The sequence below is a fragment of the Miscanthus floridulus genome, chromosome 7 (assembly GCF_019320115.1).
Source record: "Miscanthus floridulus cultivar M001 chromosome 7, ASM1932011v1, whole genome shotgun sequence".
Lineage (NCBI taxonomy): Eukaryota > Viridiplantae > Streptophyta > Magnoliopsida > Poales > Poaceae > Miscanthus > Miscanthus floridulus.
Window position 1 is genome coordinate 2,686,554 of NC_089586.1, and position 22,958 is coordinate 2,709,511.

The 22,958-nt window shown below is 54.2% G+C and overlaps 1 pseudogene; it reads right to left on the reverse strand.

Annotated features, from left to right (window-relative positions):
• Positions 1-7,649: 7,649 nt before the first annotated feature.
• LOC136462363 (NAC domain-containing protein 4-like) lies at positions 7,650-9,729 on the reverse strand (annotated as a pseudogene).
• Positions 9,730-22,958: the final 13,229 nt, after the last annotated feature.

Below are 22,958 nucleotides of genomic sequence, written 5' to 3' on the forward strand. Positions count from 1 at the left end.
ACTAAGATACTAAGATAACTATCATCTTCATCAAGTAAAGTGTTGAGTTCAACTAACAAACACCTAGCTTTACAAATGAAGAATATATCTTTATTTCTACTAATGATTTAATGTATATTTAAAACAAAAAGCATTTAACTACCCTTATGTTAAGTCTATTCTAAAGTTACAAAAATTACAGTGAGCACATAACAATATGATGAAGCTACTATAAAATTTTCAAAGCTACAGCTATCACCATATTGCCACAAAAATTCCTATAATATTTAACCTAATAATATTAAACACTCTCAAATGATTTAATTGTTCCTGGTATCAACAAATATATATATGAACTAAATACACCAATAGATGGAGCACAATTTTAGGAACTAAAAAAATTAGTTTCACAATTTTTGGATACCTACATGATTTTATATGATTTACTAAAGTTTAGCTCAGAAATATAAATTAAAAGCTATTTCTATTCTCCATGAAAAAGCTAAACTGATTTTGGCCCAACGCAGCCCACAGGCGAGGCGCGGCCCACACGTGGGGTGGCCCGCGACGAGGAAGCCCGTGCACCGGCACTCTTGCAAAAACGCCCATGGACTATGAGCAAAACAACCCGCAGTCCATGTTACTATTTCTATAGATAGCGACTTTTCAACGAAACCCTTGGATCTTTCTCCTCATTACAACAGAAAGGTCCTCGGCCTTTCTCGCGTGCTGCGGCGTGGTGAGCGGTGGCACTAGCGCTTACACTAGCCACATGGGACCCCCACTCACCTATCTATGAGGCCAACGCTCTCCTAGGGTTCAACGCGAGACGATGGGCGGTGGTTGCACGAGCCAGGACACCGTAGAGGGACCTCTCCACGATGGCGGGCACCCTACGACAATAGTGATGGTGTTCAGGCGAGCCACAACAACAACAAAGGTGGTAGGGGTAGCGAGTGAGCAACGACCACTCACCAGTGACCTTACCGAGAATCCGCCTCGACCGGAGATGACCCAAGCGAGGTTGGTCACATACACGCTGCGAGGTGAACGGCGGACCACAAAGGCACGGCCACATTAGCGATGAGGAGGCAGCACTAGAGCTGCGACTAGCATGCGCATGATGAAGAGGGATCCAAGGCTAGCTAGTGGTGCAAAGGAATTGGTAGAGGATGAAGTGGTGGAGACTGGTTATGACGTGGGTGGTGACGAGCCTTAATGGCTTGGCGGCGGGCAAAGCTCCAAAATTGGAGCTCGGCGGTAACACGAGTCAAGGTGGAGTAGGGTCAGCTAGAGAGGGGATGTGAAGGCGGAGACACAAGCACGAGTAATTGATGAGAGGTTGAAAGGTCCTAATAGCTAGAGGGGGGATGAATAGCCTATTAAAAATTTCTACAACAACACTAAGACAAATGATTATTCAATAAGATGGCAAAGCGAATTTTGCGCTAGCACTATACTTGGGGTTGCAAGCCACCTACCCAATTCTATTTTCTATGATCTCTAGTATATCACAACAATGCTATGTCACTAATATACATCTAGGTGCTCAACCTAGTGAGAGTAATATAATTAAATGATACATTATCTAGTCTTAACTACCACTAGCTCTATCCAAGTGAATGTATAATGAAGTACAAGAGAGTGGCAGAGAGGTATACCGCTGTGCCAAGTGACCAATGAGTGAATACCAATGAATACCAAGGAGACAATCAAGACACAATGAATTTTTCTTCGAGGTTCACTTGCTTACCGACAAGCTAGTCCCTATTGTGGTAATTCACTCACTTGGAGGTTCACACGCTAATTGTCATCACACGCTAAATCCTCAATAGGGTGTCATACAACTAACACAAGATGAGGATCACATAAGCCATAAGCAATTTACTAGAGTACCTTTTTGGCTCTCCGCCGGGGAAAGGTCAAGAACCCCTCACAATCACCGTGATCGGAGTCAGAGACAATCACCAACCTCCACTCGACGATCCTCGCTGCTTCAAGCCATCTAGGTGGTGGCAACCATAAAAAGTAACAAGCCAAACCCACAGCGAAATACGAATACCAAGTGCCTCTAGATGCATTCACTCAAGCAATGCACTTGGATTCACTTCCAATCTCACAAAGATGATCAATCTATGAGAGAGATGAGTGGGAGGGCTTTGGCTAAGCTCTCAAGGTTGCTATGTCAATGCAAATGGCCAAGAGAGTGAGCTAGAGCTGGCCAAACAATATTTATAGATGCCAACAAAATAGAGCCATTGGCTCCTTAGTCCTTTGAAATTCAGGCTGGCCGGACACGCCAGTCAGATTGACTAAACGCTAGACCCCTACGTTCGGTCGCCTGATGATCGCCATGTGTCATTAGCTTCAAATGCTGAACGCCCAATCTCAACAGCTAGTCTGCTTCATGCCACGTGTTAAATTGCGACCGGACGCACTGCTCAAAGTGACCGAACGCTTCACCACTAGAGTTCGGTCGTTTCTAGTAAGGCACCAGAGCTGGTTTTTCTTGACCGAACGCGTCCGGTCCACCATGACCGAACGCACCGGTGCGTCCGCTCCTCCTCCTCTTCTTTGTGTGCCGCCACATCAGTAGGACCGGACGCTAAACAGTGTTCAGCTAGAGTCTGGTTACCTACGTCTAGACTCAGGCCGAGAGTAGCCCGAGCACACTACTGATTTTATAAATGATCGGACGCTGCTCCCCCGAGTCCGGTTACCATGTGACCGGCTTCCAGTCACTGTTTTTCAGTGACTATCACCTCCTTCACTTCACCAACTTCTCCATCCTTGCTCAAATATGCTAAACACCAAGTGTATCACCTTGTGCACATGTGTTAGCATATTTTCACAAATATTTTTAAGGGTGTTGGCTCTCCACTAGATCCTAAATGCATATGCAATGAGTTAGAGCATCTAGTGGCACTTTGATAATCGCATTTTGATACGAGTTTCACCCCTCTTAATAGTACGACTATCGATCCTAAATATGATCACACTCACTAAGTGTCTCGATCATCAAAACAAAAAAAACTCCTATCAAGTTTCACCTTTGCCTTGAGCTTTTTGTTTTTCTCTTTCTTCTTTTCCAAGTCCAAGTATTTGATCATCACCATGCCATCACCATCATCATGATCTTCACCATTGCTTCATCACTTGGAGTAGTGCTACCTATCTCATAATCACTTTGATAAACTAGGTTAGCACATTGGGTTTCATCAATTCACCAAAACCAAACTAAAGCCTTCAAAGGTGCTCACTCTTTGGCTTCACCATAACACGACGCGACGGCGGCAAAAAATAGAGGGAGAAAGAGGGAATGAGAGAAATAGAGCGCGACAGTGGGCTCGGCTCGTCCTTGCCTTGGCGGGACGTAAGCGGCGGGACCGGGAGGCCCACGCACCGGCGCCATCCGACGGGCGTGGCCCATGTGGCCGCAGTGTCATAAATGACATAGTGACGGCAGCGTGCACGACCACATGCGGGCATCACCCAACCGGGCCAGGGAGGGGCAGCGCGAAGTAGCGTGCGAACTGGAGCCACACGACGGCAGCGGCAGCGTCGCGACGTGAGGCAGCAGTGGTAGACGCGACGGCAACGCAGCGCGGAACGGGGCAGGCGGCAGCGGCTCTGCGTGGCGGGGCCAGCGGCAGTAGCGGCGGCTCCACGCGACGGGCCAGCGGCAACCGAGCCATGGCCAAAACATGCCCGGCCGCGCGCGACAGTGCACGCGCGACCAATGCGGTGACGCCGAGCGCCCCGGCGCGGTGATCGCGGCCAACCTGCCTGAGACAGTGACGCGCACGAATTTTAAAGCATTCATCACGACTAAATGGTTGCTCCTAAACCTAAATCGTCTTCACCATGCACAAGATGGCACATAAGACTACCAAATCGGGCTATAACACTACACGACTTCTTAACCCAATCTCTCACAATAAATTATCAAACATAGCAGTGTCTAACTGTCGACAGACTTTAAAATTTCTAAGTTTTTGAGCTGAATTTGATTTCCATTTGTGATTTCTAAGCTAGTAAAAATATTAGCCAGTAATATCATTTTTTTACCGCAAGTATTTCACTGTTATCTACAAAGTTTGTACTTCAAACTTTATTTAAGTATCACATACATGTTCTATAGTATTTTTGCTTAATAAAAATTAGTTTTAAACCCTAAGTGATATAACATGACTATCGACTCAACTTTCGTTTCGCATTTTAGTTAATCATTTTGAGTTATAGAAGTTGATCTACATATTTTATCACATCCATTAACACATAAACATGATGCTCATGATATGTTTTAGTAAATAATTTACGTTGCAACACCGTGTTACAGGTGTCAGACTCAGAGCTATAGACTGGAGTAGTCGTGTGATGGAACGTGAGCTGTCCAGTGTGTGAGCTGGGATGCGCCTTTTCCTGCTGCATGCGGCGGGGAAGAGTGTGCGGGCACAGGCGCTTCGCCTATCATCGCATCCGTTGAGAAAAAGCAGATGGACGGCCAGAAAATCGAGCGACGGACGCGCCAAAAATGCTCGAGTGAGCTACAGTTTTACCGTATTATTAGATTTTTTATTAATTATAATTTGATAGTATATCTATTTGATGTCATAAATCTTTATAATTTTCTCTCTAATTTTAGTCAAACTTGGATGCTTTTATTTTCTAAAAAATTAAAATAACTTATAATTTGAAATGAAAGGACCTACTTCACCAATATTGAAGGAGATTGGGACTTGCGGCTGTTAGCTAAGAGACCCAACACTATGGCGGTGGTGGCTGTTCACTCGTTTGGTTGGTCGCGTTGCTGATGCATCATTGCTTGGACGTCCAGGCCGCCGGTATGTATCGGTCATGATCCAAACAGCTTCGATAGGCATCGAAATGGTGATGAAAATTTATGATATAGCTCATCTCATAAAACCGAGAATCAGCGTGGTCTGGTTGAGCTAATAACTTGTCGGGTTCGTTGAAGTAATCCTATTTATAATATAGAATGTCACAACTTGTAGAGTAGAATGTCACAACTTGTAGAGTTCGTTGAAGTAATTCCATTTATAATATAGAATGTCACCACTATCCATGGCGCAATGGTAGCGCGTCTGACTCCAGATCAGAAGGTTGCGTGTTCGATTCACGTCGGGTTCAATACCCCGATCCTAATCCGGAATTTTTAATTGTTTTTCGTTGATGCTCGGCCATGGGCTTACGCGCAAGTTGGCGGGCCTTATTATGGGCCTTCTCTTTTCTGTGGCGAGTATATTTGCAATGTCACCCGAATGTTCACTAACCTTGCGTCTCGTGTGGCCGTTTCAATTTTTTTTTTGTATAAAAAAAATCCATTTTGGATTTTAATGGCTTAGGCTGGCAGATTAGAACGATCGAATCCATTTTAATGGTTTTCTAGTTTGATTCGATTGACCTTCAGAGGTTCACTGTTCTGCATGTAATACTAATACCAAATTACCAACAAGGTCACGGATCAAATGCATGCTTTTCTGATGAAACTGGATCACATAGATGCTTCAGGCATGTGAATCATGTCCCGTCCATGCCACACCAGTTCCAATTCTCACGTCCTTTTCCATGCCAACAATTTACGGTAGTATATACAGCCTGTTCGGTTAGCTGGTTCGTATCGTTGCTGGTTCGTGAAGAAGTACTATTGGTTGGTTTGTGTGAGAGAAAATACCATTTCAGCTGAAAATTTACGATCGTTTACGACAAGCCACAGTCAAACGAACACAACTGATACTATTAGTATCTTGGTGTGCGAATATCTTCTTTTGTCTCATGCAGTGTGTTGTTAGATCTGAAAGGCGTCTCCTGCGGAAAAAAAATGGGTGGACGACGGGAGCACCGCCCGTGCGCCCCCCTGCCCGATGGTTGCCGTGCGCCACTTCGGCCTGCAGGCTGCAGATGTGTTTCCTTCCAGATGCATGTTGCTTGAGGGCGTGGGCGTTGATGGTACCACCTCGCACGCAAGAGTTGGATTGGATGGATCTGCCCAACTTGAGGGTTTTTATTCTGTTCCTGGAATAAGAAGAAAGGCAATGTGCACTGGCTTATTCTGCGATTCGTTCTGTTGTGGCAATTTTACACCTGATGATGATGATTGATGAGTGCAATCAGAGTGGTTCTCTGCATCTGCTCATCAGTTGGACGAAGTACAGTAGGATTAGGTTTTTAATCACTCATTGGCCCTGTTCGCTTGTCTTATGAACCATATTATTTCAGCGAATGAACAGTGCTTTTTCTCTCACAACAAATCAGCGAAGAGTACTTTCAGCCATGGCTTTTCAGCGAAGCGAACGGGGCCATCAGCCAGGTGTTCCAACCCGGAATCATCGGACATATTCCCAAGCTAGCTAGTCAAGAAGCAACAGGACCACGTCAGCTTCAACTCTCAAGCCTCTCAACCTTTGCCATCAATCATGAGTTGAACAGTCATTCCTGTGATCCAATCGAACGACCTGGCAGTAGTACAACCTCAATGGCAGTAGTATAAATCACTGGGGACACACGCACTTCACTGCAAAAGATACTTAAAACAAAAAGGAAGCTGTTAATTGATGAATCCGTTGCGCATGCATCCATGCGTCTTTATCTGAAACTCCAACCAAGTCGGCAGGTGGGATTGGAATTTGGAATAGACTTGTAGTGGAGTCCGCCGGAGGAAGGAAGAACAGAGATGTCCAAAGATACGAGACACATTAAACAAAGGCGAGGAGATAATGCTAAGATATTTAGCCCTCTCCTCCTCCCCAATTAAAGAACCAGAGAGGATCTAGATTCTAGAAGCTAGCGCACCTGTCCTCGCGTGACTCGCCCGTGGCGGCACACGTTTTTTTTTTCCGTGGGTGGGCGCGGGTGATGGCGTGGCGTGGCGCCACCGATGCCGATGCAGGGGCACGGACAAAACGGGGTGACATGGGTGGGGATCGGATCCCCGCGGACCCCACATCTCCCCGGCCCCGCGCTGGCATGGGAGCCAAGTGGACAGTGGTGGCGGCATGGGGATCGTCTGATAGCTCAGGCTCCACCAAACCATACTAGCTAGGGGTTTAATGCTAGATTAGCCTAGCGCAACTATAAGTCAAGCTTTTAGGTTTAAGATGATATCACTGCTACTATCGCAGAGAGGGAGAGAAGCAGTGAAGCACTAGCCAAGAAGCACTATTTCAAAGGTTTAGTTATTTTATTTTCTCGGTGAAATGCCTATATTTCACTAGTAGGCAACTATCTTTTTTGTGTTTCCGTGTAATTGCTACATGTTGTTTTCTAATCTACGTTACTCTAGATGAGAATATCATGTTGCGGGATCACCGCAGAATTTACGCATTCATAGTGGGCTTTTTTTCCCCCTGCTATATGATCCGCAACGGTTATATTAATATGTTGCGAGATCACGGCGGGATTTCCTCGATCCAAATAGACCTTTTTAAGCATAATTCTATCATGCCGAACACACTCTTCTAGCTATCATTAGTCATCGCATTTGTAACTTTAGTATGTCGCGAGATCACGGCAGAATTTCCTCACTCCACTGTTGTCCCAAATACACGTTTCTAGGTGCCACAAGGTCGTGACACAATTACAACTTTAGTATGTTGTGGGATCACGGCATAATATCGTCGCTCCAAATAGCTATTTCTTGTTTTTATACACAAACAATAGTTTTAGTATATGATTCCCTAAGGATTCCTGCGTTTCAAATAGATCTTCATATAACAATTACACGCTGTGTTACTCTAAAACCAAATCAGTTTAGTACTACACAAGCATATATGTTGTTCACAACCTTTTTTTTTTGCCCCATTTTGCACATAACAATATTCAAAAGCACAATACAATCTCCGTTTCCAATCCGGTGACTGATTCTAATTCAATTTTTTAACGATCGCGGAAAAGATGGGGGGAGTTCAGAAGCCCCAAAAGGAGGCCTCGTGATCCATGTGGTGCCGCGTCGAGGAGATCTCGGCGGGGTTCACCTCCGAGGTGACGCCGGTGTCCTGCGACGCGCCGCCGCTTCAGCCGCTCCCTCTCTCCCAGCTTGCTGTACCACCCGCCGGCCTCCTGCAGGAAGCTCGTGCACCATGCCGCCCACGCCCGCGTCGCCGTCGTACTGCACCATGCTCGCCAGGAACGGCGAGGTGGAGGCCGCCAGGGCGACGTGATCCGTGGCGGCGGCAGAGGGGAGGAGGCAGGGTGGTGGGGTCAGGAAGTGGCCCTCCAGCGCGTTGGAGAAGCAGGTCACGTGTGGTGCCGGTGCCGGTGCCGTTGGCGTCAGCTCGATGGACGCCGCCGCCGCCGCCACTGGAAGTGACATGTTGGCGCCGCTGCCGCCGGACACGTCCATCAGCGGGGGCAGCGCGCAAGCGGCGAAGTCGTCCGCCATGGACATGGACGGCCCCACGACGTCCTCCATCCCCATGCACGCGACCGATGATGACCTCTTGCTGCTGGCCACTGACGGCGGCTCGATGCTCTTCTTGAACACCCTGCACAGCACCCAGTCGTCCTGCGAAGCATGCAGCCAAGACACATAGAGATGAACGAGGTTAGACGGATCCACACGCCACTCGCTCGCTCAACCAACCGATGGATGGATGGATCGATCGGTGACATGCATGCACAAGCAACAAAAGCTAGCACCTTTGACGCGCCAGCTCTGACCGACGCCGACGGCATGAGGCTGCTGCTGCTGGCGGTGGCGGCGGCGGCGTGCTTGCCGTGGAGGCGGTACTCGTGCATGACCCAGCCGGTCTTGCCACCCCTGGGGGCCCTCCCCGTGTAGAAGACGAGCGTCTTCTTCAAGCCGACGAGGGCCTTGCTCCTGAAGATCTCCCTGTCCTTGCCCGTCGCCTTCCAGTAGCCGGACTCGGTGGCCCGGTTCGTCCGCAGCCCCGTCGGGTACTTGCGGTCCTTGACGCAGAAGAAGTACCACTCCTTCTCCCCCATCGTCGCCCGATCTGCACACCACCATACATGGCGCGCACGTGTGACGACGTCGTCCTTCACTAATGAAGGACGAATAACCTTAAATTTGATAGGACTCATCATTTGCTAGTAGATCTTACATGGCAGGTCCCATGGCTCGCACTTGTTGAGGTCGGCCACGCCGACGGCGAGCGGGGCGAAGCGGGGGTCGGCGGCCTTCCTGGCGAGGTAGTGCGTGATGAGCTCCTCGTCGGTGGGGTGGAATCGGAACCCAGGCGGCAGCTCCATGGCCTCCTCCTGCTGGTGATGGTGCACGTCGTGCTCCATCTCCTGCCTGGCTACTGAGCTAAGGATCGCCGTCGTCTAAGCCTGCTTTTGATCACTGCTTGCAACTAAACCTGAGACTGAGACGCAAAAACACACAGAATTAAACAGTACTCTTCACTCGTCAGCTAGCATAATTAAACAACGACTTGACAAGATTATTTGGTACTGCAAGAAAATCAGTCAAAATCAATTGTGGACCTAGCCAGCTACATGAATGAACCAAATTAAACAATCAACAACGCTGAATCGATCGATGCAGCTAATACATGGAGATCGAACACATAATAAAGAAACAGCTGGAGATCACACATATATATAGCATCAGAGATAGTGCGGATCTGGGAGATGGAAAAGGAGGCTGCTAACCTTTTTGGGTTTATGGACGGGTGGATTTTTCCGGCGGAGAGTGGAGTTGTTAAGGGGAGATTAGAGTTGGCAGGGAGACGCTGGGCTTATATACTGCCAAAGGAGACGGCTGGGTGCTGCAGTTTTAGAGGGAAAGAGACGTGGCGATGAAGGAACAACACGCGGTGCTGCAGTGGTGCTGGTGCGCGCGCGGCACAGCAGCCGGGCCGGCTGTCCGGGGCATGCATGGGTCTCCCAGTTCGTAATTACAAGTAGTAACCTTTTGACTTTGACGCCCTAGAATCGGAGTGGTTAACTTAATTTTCCTAGCCCATGATCCTTCAATTTGAGAGATCACTTGGTTAGTGCTGTTCGTAATATTCAATTTACTGAAACAGACCATCCAATGCAACTTTTATTGGAACATTAATACTTTTCTATCTATTCGGGTGTTTGGCTATTTTTTTTGTAAACCAAAATTTAAAAATATCAGTATAATATTTATTGGGAAAAAAATGGGATATTATTGTTTTCATTTTTTTAGAAGCATATACCCAGTTACATCAAAGTTTTCTTTGATGTCTACGAAGTTATTTGCTCCCTCCAATTCTTTTTATAAGGTGTATTAGGATCTGAAGGAATTGTTTCACTATATACTTTGAATTTCTCTTCCAATTCTTTTTATAAGGGGTATTTCTGGCGCAACATACATACAATATTTTGACTAATGTTTAATTTTTTTATGAATTCTAATGCGCACTACTTTTCTTCTTTTTTTTTAAAAGGATTATGGGAGTGCTCGCTAGCCGCAGATTTTTGCAGTTGTAGATGCACTTGTGGTTGCAATAAACAGCAGCAAATAGATTTCTATTGTTCCTATAACAACAAACAACAGCAGCCAGAACCTAAAAATCATAGCCGGTCAGGCTGTACATTTCGACACCGGGGTGAGCCCATAGGAGAACCGGTCAATGAATAGCCACTACAAGTGGAGGTAGTGTTGCTAAACTTGAACTTTTGCATCCCAGGTTGTACAACAAGATCAATGCGTGGCTGCGTTCAGGAGTACGTCATCAGTCATGGAGTCCATGGACAGTATTTCCCGTGCGAGAATTCCTTGCTCCCAAATCAAATACTAGTACCTTTTGATATGCATGCCCATTATCCCATAATAAGGTTATCTCCGATAGCACAGACCCAAACCAGAGACTCATTCCATGATTTGGGTCATGCACAATGTTGGTGTTTCGAACAAACACCGGCTAGTAAATTTGTGATTATTGCGCGTTAGGCCTGGATGGTGCACTAAAGGACACGAGGATTTTATTGGTTCGGGCAGAATGTCCCTATGTTCAGTTTGCTGTTGTTGCTCGTGTTATTAGTACCGAAAATGGTTCGCACTAGGGGGTACAAAACAGTCGAGAGAGGGACGAGTCTCAAGTTTCTGATGGAATGATCGAAAAGGTTGCCGAGAGCTTGGTCGCTGCTCAACTGTGTCTGTCGTGTCGTGTGTGTTCAACTTATCCGTCAAGAGTCGGTCCCTTTGTTGGAGGAAGCACATCTCCTTTTATAGATGAAGGGGACGGCTTTACAAGTGAGAGGGAAAGAGTGCGTATGCTATCAAGCCTTGTTGTCCACGTCTACCAAGCCTTGTTGCCCATACCGGCGGATACCAGATAATGGTAGGCGCCTACAACACTGTCGATGCCACTAGTAGAATGTCAGGACGGCTACAGAGTACTGCTCCGCGCAGGGTATGGACTCTGGTATAGTGGTTTTGACTTGTGAGCCTTGCCCAGCCTTGCTCCACACGCCTTCTGGTTCCTACAAGTCCCGGTCGAAGGGACGTAGGGTCGGAGTCTGAAGTAGCGCTGTGGGCAAGGCCTTCTGTCGGGTACCTTAGAATGGGGTACCCCAAGCAAAACATCAAATGGGTTGCCAAAGTCCCATCTAAAAATAATAAAAGCAAGAAGGCTAAGTCATGGGCCCCTCACCCGCCACGACCGAGCCCACTGGGTTCTCCCCCTCCTCGCCTCGAGCCTCGAGCAGGAGGTCTCGGCACCCTGACGCAAGCTCCGCTTCGTGCGAGGCTCCCTAGGGAAGGCCTCGGCAGGGAACGCCGTCTCCGCCTCGCCCGAGACTCCCCACGGAAGGCCTCGGCAGGAGGCGCGTTCTCCGTATCGCGCGAGGCCTTTCGCGCAAGGCCTCGGCAAGGAGCCCGATCTCCGTCTCGCGCGAGGCCTCATTCTTCGTGTCGCTCGAGGCCGGCTCATCCGCGGTCCGTCGCCCCCCGCCTCGGCCGACCCTCCCGACAGCGTGTCATGTCTCATTAATGCTTCAACCACTCCCGCAATCTCAGCCGGACGGCGATTCAACGCCACAGAATGGCCAACGCGACCCGAGGTCGCATCAGCGCCATACCGGCCGGGACAGGGCACGGCGGGGATTACCGGCCACTGTGTCCTACCACTGTGCCCACGATCAGCGCCATACCGGCTGGGACAGGGTACGACGGGGATTACCGGCCACTGTGTCCTAACGCTGTACCCATGATCGGCCGCCCGCCCAAGGCCTCGGCACTGTACACCAGGGCCTCGGCGATCTTGGGGTTCGTGCCTACCAAGACCCCCACCGCAGTGCAAGCCTCGGCACCGACCAAATCTCGGCCTCGCGTACAGTCCGTCCACAGTGGCTTGCACGCTCGCCGCCTGCGTCCACTCCGAGGCATTCCCGGGGCTCCCACGACGCACATGATCTGATGGGATGACCACGCCGCCCTAGTACTCCTAAGGATGGACCACTCCGACGACCACGCCGCCACAGGAACAGGCCACAGGGCTCGGACATGCCTGTCCCTATCGGCATGACGCCGTATAGTAATACATGTACTGTCCTTGTCCTCCCTTCACCTATAAAAGGAGAAGACTTGGGCCACTTAGGGAGGAGGACACCGGGTAACGCACACACACGCACACATTCCAGCCGCTTGAGAGCAACGCCTCAGACGGCCCATACGACACCCTGCCGAGACCTGGGACTAGTTCCCTCTCTCCCTTAGCTTGTAACCCCCTACTACGAGCACTTCGGTGCAAGGAATACAAGTTCGATCTCTCAGACTGGACGTAGGGCACCGATTGCCTGAATCAGTATAAATCTTGTGTCTCTTTGCATCACCATCCGGAATCGGGAGCACATAGAACAAATTCACTAGTCGGTTGAGGACCCCCCGGTCTAAAACACCGACAGTTGGCGCTGCCAGGTAGGGGCCTCTACGTGTCAGTTTCATCATCCCAGGCAGGTGCCGGATGGCAGACCCCGTATGACCATTGCGTCTCGGCACCGTGGTTTGGTTCGGGAGCCTAGAGTTCATGTCCCTAGGGCATGAGTACGACATGGCTACTCCTCACTCCTTGAGCCCCACCGTCCGACGACGAAGTTACGCACCGGCAGCCCAGGCGCAGGCGGCCCCGAGCGGCCGCTCTCGCCGCGCTCGCCAGGCACGACGCGAGCAAGGCCACCCTGATGCTACGTGAACCCGGGGCGGCACGCCACTCCCCGCCGATATCCTACGACCAGCTGTTGGTACGGTGTCCCTGGCTGGGGACCTGTCCGGCCTAAGCTTGGACAAAGGAAAATCGCCGGTGGCTCACGGCGATGCCCAGTCGTCTAGCTCCGCTCCACCACTCCCTGAAGAACCGACCCCGGCGGAGCAGAATCTGGCGACGGCACCATCCCCATACCCCTTTGGGTTGAGAAACGCCGCCGCTTCTTACGCCTACGCATACGCTGCCGCTCACGAGGATCCCTCAGAGCGCTGCCAGTGCTTCGGTCTCGACCTAGACACCCACGCCGACTCCTCGGATGAGGACGAGGCATGGCTCGGAGTGGATTTCTCTGGGCTCCATGACCCTGGGGCTTTGCGCCAGTTCTTGACCGCAAGCGACTACTGCTTCGGTTACTCCGACTCCGACGACGAAGGCACTTACGACCCCACTCGCGAGTGTTTCCACGTCGGGCTCGGGATGCCGAGGGTAGGCGAAGAGGACGGGGCGGCAGGTAGCCGCTCCCCGCTTCACCCAGGGGCGGGCGCCGCCACACCCCCACTTAATGTCCAGCCGGCCGCATGAAACGAGAACGTCGCTCTTGCACGACCTTAGCGCCCAGACCTAGAGCAGCTCCGTGAACTCTAGGCCAAGGTCAAACAAGACCAACTCCTCCTGCAGTAGCTTCGAGACTCTCTCGAACAAGAGCAGCGAGGCCGCGGCGAAGACGGAGGAGCCCGATGGAGGGCCCACGATGTGCATCACCGCATCCATGACGACGAAGGGAGCGAGCAACCCCCGGTCTTCAATCGCGCTAGCTAGAACATCACAGCTGCGGCAATGCTGGTCTGCACAATGCCCGAGCCTTCTACCACGGAGGGGCAGCGGGTCCATGGTGAGCTCCGGGATCTCCTAGAGACCGCCGCGGTTCAGCAGGCCGAGAGTTCCACCTCCCGACAACACGGGGGTGCATCGAACCTACCCACAGCACCGCCTCGGCAGGATAGGGAAGCCCCGGCTCGTCCCAAGCCCAACCGAGCGCCAATAGCCCATAGGGTCCCCGTGCTCCTGGACCGCCTCGGCAACCGACGCGAGGTGCAGGGAGATCATGAGGTGGTCAGCAGGCGACGACGCCACGACAACGAGGGGCCCTGCTTGGGGCTACCACCCACACCGAGGCGGTCGCTACGACAGCGGGGAAGACCGCAGTCCTTCCCCTGAACCGTCAGGCCCTCGGGTCTTCAGCAGGGCCATCCGCGCTGCTCTTTTCCCCGCCCGGTTTCGGCAACCAGCCAATCTCGCAAAGTACAGCGGTGAGACCAACCCGGAGCTCTGGCTTGCCGATTACCGCCTGGCCTGCCAGCTGGGTGGTGCGGACGATGACCTGCTCATCATCCGCAATCTCCCCTTGCTCCTGTTGGACTCGGCGCGAGCCTGGCTCGAGCACCTTCCTCCCTCGCAAATCCACGACTGGCGCGACTTGGTTAGGATCTTCGTCGGGAACTTCCAGGGCACATACGTGCGCCCTGGGAACTCCTGGGACCTTAAGAACTAGTCGCCAGAAGCTGGACGAGTCTCTCCTGAGACTTCATCCGGTGCTTCTCCAAACAGTGCACCGAGTTGCCCAGCGTCGGCGATTCGGAGATCGTCCAAGCTTTCCTCTCTGGCACCACTTGTCGGGACTTGGTCCGAGAGTTAGGTCGGAATGTGCCATGCTCTGCTGCCGTGCTTCTCGACATCGCCACCAGCTTCGCCTCGGGTGAAGAGGCTATCGGAAGCCATCTTCCCCGACACCGACACCAAGGGTAAGCGGAGGGACGAGGCCCCCGAGGCCTCAGCCTCCCACCTCCCTAAGAGAAAGAAAAAGGGGCGCCTAGGGGAAGCAGGAGGTCCTAGAGGCTGATCTGGTCGCAGCCGCTGAACGCAAGAACCCCCGAGGCTTCAAAGGCCCCAGGCCCTTCGACGACATGCTCAAGAAACCCTGCCCTTACCACCAGGGCCCGGTCAAGCACGCTCTCGAGGATTGCACCATGCTGTGGCGTTACTACGCCAAGCTCGGGCTCCCCGACGATGACGCCAAGCAGAAGGGCGCCGGCGGCCGGGACGAAGACAAGGACGATGGGTTCCCCGAGGTACGCAACGCCTTCATGATCTTTGGTGGGCCCTCGGCCTGCCTTACGGCACGGCAGCGCAAGAGGGAACGCCGAGAAGTCTTCTCGGTCAAGGTGGCCACCCCCCAGTACCTCGACTGGTCTCGAGAGGCGATCACCTTCGATCGAGATGACCACCCTGACCATATTCCGAATCCCGGGCAGTACCCACTGGTCATCGACCCGATCATTGGCAACACCCGACTCTCCAAAGTATTGATGGACGGAGGCAGCGGCCTCAACATCCTCTACGCCAACACCCTGGAGCTCTTGGAGATCGACCGGTCGAGGCTCCGAGGCAACGTCGCACCCTTCCACGGCATCGTGCCAGGGAAGCGCACACGACCCCTCGGGCGTATCGACCTTCCTGTCTGCTTCGGCACCCCCTCCAACTACCGCAAGGAAGTCCTCACCTTCGAGGTAGTCAGGTTCGGGGGAGCCTACCACGCCATTTTGGGGCGGCTGTGCTATGCCAGGTTCATGGCAGTGCCCAACTATACCTACCTCAAGCTCAAGATGCCAGGCCCTAGCGGTGTCATCACAATTGAGTCCACGTACGAACATGCATACGACTACGACGTCGAATGCATCGAGTACGCCGAGGCTCTTGCAGAGGCCAAGACCCTCATCGCCCACCTCGACCAACTCAGTGGCGAGGTGCCTGACTCCAAGCGACGCCGTGGGGGCATTCGAGCCTGCGGAAACCATCAAACTCATCCCGGTCGACCCCGCCTGCCCCGACGACCGAGCGCTTAGGATCAGTGCCTCCCTCGACATCAAATAGGAAGCCGTGCTCGTCGACTTTCTCCGCGCGAATGCCGACATATTCGCATGGAGTCCCTCGGACATGCCGGGCATACCAAGGGAGGTCGCCGAGCACTGCCCTGGACATCCGGGCCGGATCTAGACCCGCGAGACAACGCCTATGCCGCTTCGACGAGGAAAAGCGTAGGGCCATCGGTGAGGAGATACAGAAACTCTTGGCGGCCGGGTTCATCAAGGAAGTGTCCCACCCAGAGTGGTTGGCTAACCCCGTGTTAGTCAAGAAGAAAAATGGGAAATGGAGGATGTGTGTAGACTACACCGGTCTAGACAAAGCCTGTCCAAAGGTCCCCTTCCCATTACCTCGAATCGATCAAATTGTTGATTCCACTGCAGGGTGCGAGACGCTGTCTTTCCTTGATGCGTACTCCGGTTACCATCAGATCAAAATGAAAGAGTCCGACCAGCTCGCGACTTCTTTCATCACGCCGTTCGGCATGTACTGCTACATGACGATGCCCTTCGGTCTCAGAAACGCAGGTGCCACGTACCAGCGGTGCATGACCCTAGGTCTTCGGAGACAACATCGGGCAGACCGTCGAGGCCTACGTAGACGACATCGTGGTCAAGACCAGAAAGGCCGAAGGTCTCGTCGACGACTTGAGGATAACCTTCAAATGCCTTAGAGAGAAGGGCATCAAGCTCAACCCCGAGAAGTGTGTGTTCGGGGTCCCCCGAGGCATGCTCTTGGGATTCATAGTCTCGGAACGCGGCATTGAAGCCAACCCAGAGAAGGTCTCGGCCATAACCAGCATGGGACCAATCAGAGACCTCAAGGGAGTACAGAGGGTCATGGGATGCCTTGCGGCCCTGAGCCGCTTCATCTCGCGCCTCGGCGAAAAAGGTTTGCCTCTGTACCGACTCTTGAGAAAGTCCGAGCGTTTTTCTTGGACCCCCGAGGCCGAGGAAGCCCTCGACAGACTCAAGAGGCTGCTCACCAATCCTCCCATCCTGATACCCCCGGCCATGGACGAGGTCCTCCTACTCTACGTCGCCGCAACAACCCAAGTGGTCAGCGCCGCCGTAGTGGTAGAGAGGCAGGAAGAAGGGCATACTCTACCCACCCAACGACCTATTTATTTCATCAGCGAGGTGCTCTCGAGACCAAAGCACGCTACCCCCACATCCAGAAACTGGTCTACGCCGTGGTCCTGGCCCGGCGCAAACTGCGCCACTACTTCGAGTCGCACCCAGTGACTGTGGTATCATCCTTCCCCCTGGGCGAGATAGTTCATAACCGGGAGGCCTCGGGCAGGATAGCCAAGTGGGCTATCGAGCTTATGGGGGAAACCTTGACCTTTGCGCCTCGAAAAGCGATCAAGTCTTAGGTCTTGGCTGATTTCGTGGCTGAATGGATAGATACCCAACTGCCACCTGCTCAAATTCAGACGGAGTGTTGGACCCTGTACTTCGACGGATCCCTGATGAAGACCGGGGCAGGCACGGGTCTGCTCTTCATTTCGCCCCTCGGAGTACACATGCGCTACATGGTGCGGCTCCACTTCGCCGCCTCCAACAACATGGCCGAATACGAGGCCCTCATCAATGGCTTACAAGTCACCATCGAGCTTGGGGCACGGCGCCTCGATGTCCGAGGCGACTCGCGGCTCGTCATAGATCAAGTGATAAGGAGTCAAACTGCCTCGACCCTAAAATGGAGGCTTACTGCAAGATGGTACGACGCCTAGAAGACAAGTTCGACGGTCTCAAACTAAATCACGTCAAGCGAAAGTACAACGAGGCCACCGACGAGCTAGGCAAAGATGGCCTCGGCACGAGCCCCGGTCCCCCCTGAACGTCTTCGCCAGAGACCTCCACAAACCTTCCATCGGTTGCACCTCGACAACAGAGGAGGGCCCACCTGTGGAACCCATGGCAAAGCCCGACGCCCCCTCTGCTGCCGAGACCCCCTCGACCGAGCCCGAGGTCATGCAAGTCAACGCCGAGCCTCCGCAGACTGATCAGGACACGGATTGGCGAGTCCCGTTCCTCGATTGGCTTGATCGGGGGGAGCTTCCTGACGACAGAACCGAAGCGCAACGGCTCGCGCGCCGAGCCAAGACCTACGCCCTCTACAATGACTGAATTGTATAGGCGAAGTCCCTCAGGTGTCCTCCAACGCTGTATCAGTGCCGAGGCGGGCCAGGCCCTGCTTTGGGACTTACACGCAGGCGCCTGCGGGCACCATGCGGCGCCTCGGACGCTCGTAGGGAACGCTTTCCGCCAAGGGTTCTATTGGCCGACGGCGGTCGCTGACGCTACCAAGCTAGTACGCTCCTGCGAAGGATGCCAGTATTATGCTCGGCAGACGCATCTCCCGGCCCTGGCCCTACAAACCATCCCCATCACATGGCCGTTTGCCGTGTGGGGGCTCGACATGGTCGGGCCTCTGCAAAAGGCCCCGGGGGCTACACCCATCTACTGGTATCAATCGACAAGTTCTCCAAATGGATCAAGGCTCGTCCGATCAGTCGAATCAAATCCGAGCAGGCGATGCTGTTCTTCACTGACATTATCCACAGGTTTGGGGTCCCCAACACCATCATCACCGACAACGGGACGCAGTTCACCGGCAAAAAGTTCCTGACGTTTTGCGACGACCACCACATCCGTGTGGCATGGTCGGCCGTAGGACACCCAAGGACCAACGGCCAAGTAGAACGTGCCAACGGCATGATCCTACAAGGCCTCAAGCCAAGGATTCACAACCGGTTGAAAAAGTTTGGCAAGAAATGGCTCGCCGAACTCCCGTCGGTCATCTGGAGCCTGAGGAACACTCCAAGCCGAGCCACGGGATTCACGCCTTTCTTCCTAGTCTATGGGGCCGAGGCCATCCTCCCCACCGACCTGGAATATGGTTCCCCGAGGCTGCAAGCCTATAATGAACAAAGCAACCGCACCACCCGAGAGGACGCCCTCGATCAGCTGGAGGAAGCCCGAGACGTCGCGCTACTACACTCGGCCAAGTATCAGCAGAGCCTGCGGCGCTATCAGGCCCGACGCGTCCGAGGCCGAGACCTGAAAGTAGGCGACCTGGTGTTGAGGCTAGCACAGAGCAACAAGGGCAGCCACAAGCTGACCCCGCCATGGGAAGGACCGTACATCATCGCCCAAGTACTGAAGCCCGGGACCTACAAGCTGGCCAACGAGAAGGGCAAAATCTTCACCAACGCTTGGAACATAGAACAGCTACGTCGCTTTTATCCCTAAAATTCCAAGCATTGTATATGTCGTTTCTCGAAATACAATTAAAAAGCGTTCTTTAGTTGGTCTTATTTTTCGAGAAACCCCCCGAGCCCACCGTAGGTCTCGGCAGTACAATAACACGACAAGGGAGACTCGGCTCTGCCCCAGCAGAACCGAGCCTCCCTCAGGGGGCTAGATGGGGGACTCCCCCCAGGTCCCACGCACCATTCTTTAGTTGCTTTTCGCAAAAATTCCTACGCCAAGACTCTAGCAGGCTCTGACGAATCATTTGTGAAGACTCCTCGGACCAAGGTCTGTTTCCTAAGCAAGAGGCCGGTAGAGTCACGAGACGGCCTACGCCCCCGGGCTACGGCACTCCCTCACTACCTCTCGCTCAAGGAACGGCTTAGGCCCCAAAGGGGTGCTTCGCAAACGAAATCTGATCAGAAGCAACAGAGGGCAAAGGCTCGGAAACATGAGAAAAACAACTAAGAAACACAAATACTTCAGAAATAAAGGCCTCGACGGCCACAAACGTTATGATACAAAATAACCCCTATTCTATCTTTACATAGCCCTCGGGGCCTAGGTCAAGGCTCAGGGCCTTCAGCGCCGGCAGATGGTAGGGGGGGCACCACCTCCTCTTCGAAGAGCAGTCGCCAGCGCCGCGCTAGGGCCTTCCGCCGCCTCCATCAGCTTCGCGACCGCCGCGTCGGCCTCCTCGTCATCATCAGGCAGAACGTAGCCATCACTGACTGGCCGGGAGGTCGACGCCAAGGTAGTGAGAGGAGATGACGGCCATCGCCCGCTTGACACCCGTGTGCAGTGCCCCTCGGAGCCGCTCGCGCATCTGGCTGCTCAGTGCAATCAAGCGGCTCCCAAGGGAGCTGCCTGACTGAACCCCCTCGACCTCCAAGGCCTCGCAGGCGGAAAGGGCGGCACGTTTCAGCGCCTCGTGCTCCTTGATCTCGGTATCGAGCACTGTCTGCACCGCGCTGGAAGCCTCGGCGGCCCTGGGTGAACTCCGCCTCTGACTCTGCACCGCGGAAAATGTAATGAGGTCGAGCCAGAGAAAAAACAACCTAAGTTAGGGACGGAAGCCCACGGAACTCACCCTTGGCCTTCAGCTCCCAGCGTCGGGTCTCGGCCTGACAGGCCTCGGCCTTCTCCTTCAACCGCTGGGCCTCGACCCAAGAGGCCTCGGCCGCCCTGGAAGCTTCACTCCCCAGCTCTGCGTCATACAAGGAAGTTAGGGAGCGAACATAAGGAGAAGAAAACAAAACAAAGGGACTCAAACTCACCCTCGACCGTCCCCCTCAAAACCACAGCCTTGATTTGCGAGGCCTCAACCGCAGCAAGGGCCTCGTTCAGAGCGCCTTTGGTCAGCCGGTGCGCACTCTCCTCTACCCCCAGCTGCCCGGCGAGGGTCTTGCCCGAGGCCATCGCTTCTTCAGCCTGGGATCTGAAGGCATCCCGATCGCTGACGGCGCGGGTAAGCTCCTCCTCCAGCTCCTTGATCCGCGCCGCCAAGGGGGCGAGCTACGTCTGGGCTGTCGGCCGCCTCGACCTTCGCGTCGGCACAGCGAAGGCGGAGGTCCTCCACCTCTGTGCTTCGTGCCGACAGAAGCTCGTTAGCATCGGCAAGAAGGCCCCTCTGCCGCTGAAGCTGGTCCCAGATTCCCCTCTCCCACCGGAGGAAGACTGACTTCCCGAGGGACCGGGTCTCGAGCTCCTGAGGGGGCAGAGCAGAGGTCGTGGACTGCGACAAAATCAAGAAAAGAACAACGTCACGCGAGAAAGGAAAACACGAACCTGGGCGACTCCGGGCAGTTCGTCGGCCACCACAGGACAGCGCCGTCCGTAGCGACCACTCTGCTAGCTCGCGGTACTGCTCGAAGGTATGCCAGCGCTCGCCCTCGGCCGTGTCCTCGAGGGCGAACAGGGGCTCCCCCTCAGGGTTGTCCCAGCTCCGCCACAGTACCCAGCGGGTGATCCCACCCACGGGGCTCGGGTCGCACCTGCACGAGGGCCGAGCTTCCCTCGTCCAAGAGCGGCGCCGGCTGCTCCACTGGCATCGGTCTCCTCGGCGTCGACCACCTCCCGTGCCCGGGAAGTATCGTCGGAGGAGATCAGATAGACCTCCATCTCCCGGGCGCTCTCCCGCAACAACGGCGGGCCCTGAGCCAAGGGCACAGCCAAGGCCTCCGCCGCCTGCATCTCTGCCTGCCTGCACAGATGGCCTTGCCGCCATCATGACGGCCGTGGTGACCTCGGGGGCTCTGGCCTCTGCAATCACGGCCTTAGCGGTCTCGGGGGCTCCGGCCTCCGCCATTGTGGCCTCGGCAGACGCAGAAACGCCGACCACGGACACTGCGGTCTCGGCGGTCATGGGTGCCGGGGCCTCCATCGCCTCAGCCCCGGAGGCCCCGAGAGCCTCGGCAACAAAGGGCACGACGGCCCCATCCAACCATGCAGGGGCCGCCTCGGCAACCCCTCCTTGGGCGGCCGGTTCCTTTGGGTCGACCCTCGCCGACGCCGCGCCACGTTGGATGGCGGCTTGTGCCTCCGCCACCCAGTGGGCGGAGGAGCCAGGGCTCGCCTTAAGCGCCTTGAGGGGCGCCAAGGGGAGGTCATCCGCAGGCTGCTTCTGACTAAAGAAAATTAACCTACAGGGTCAGCGCGAGACCAAAAAAGCGAACGGAAGACACTACGACCCTACCAAAAATACACTTACTTAGAACGGGACGGCCCCCGCTTCGCCACGGCAAACCGCGTCCGCAATGGCGGAGGCGGCGGTAGTGGCGTCGCATCCATATCCATCGGCACCGATCGGTCCTCAGCGGACCCCGGTGCCCCTTCGGTCCTCTGCAGGGGCGGTGGCGTCGCCTCCACCGCCGCCTGCTCCGCCGTGGCCGCCGAGCTTACCGGGCTGACGGCGCGTTTGCCTAACGCCTGCGCCTCGGGCGTGTCGGCCTTGACACTGGAGCGGGCAACCGCCGGCCCCGGGTCCGCTTCTCCCCTTCCCGGGGGTGCCGGGCTGCTTACCGACGCCCCGAGCGCCACCTCCTCGACGTCAGGAAGGTGGTCTAGGGGACCTCGCCCTCCCTCGCCCTTGTCAGTTCCCGTCCGAGGCCTCCGTCGACAACGACGTCGATGGGGATTCCTCCAATGGGAGACCATCCTTCTGTTGCTGACGGTGGCGCTTATCCAATGCCTCGCGCGCAAGAATGTACTTCGTGCGCTTCGCTGCCTTAGCGTCCTTTTGCTTCTTCTACGCGTCGGCGTGAGCGCGGTTGACCGCCCACTGCCCCGCGTCCTCGGGAACGGGCGGTGGGGAGGAGCTGCACGTCCCTCATCCCCTGAAGGAACGACAAACGTGAATAAGGAAACAAGGGATAAAGGGAGATTGAGGAGGCTCAGAGGCTACAAGCGGCACTCGACTTACCAGCGAAAGGAACCCCCGCGACGGTCGCATCGCGAAGGGAGTCAGGTTGCCGCCCCTCAACTTCGCATCTACCGTCTCCCCCACCCGACGGTGAATTTCCTCGTCAGAGAGGGCAGAGGAAGACATCCAGGTGCCTTCGACGGGCTCACCCGGCCTCATCTCGAACAGCCACCGCCGCCGAGCCATCAGCGGCAGCACCCTCCGGCGGTGGAAGGCGGC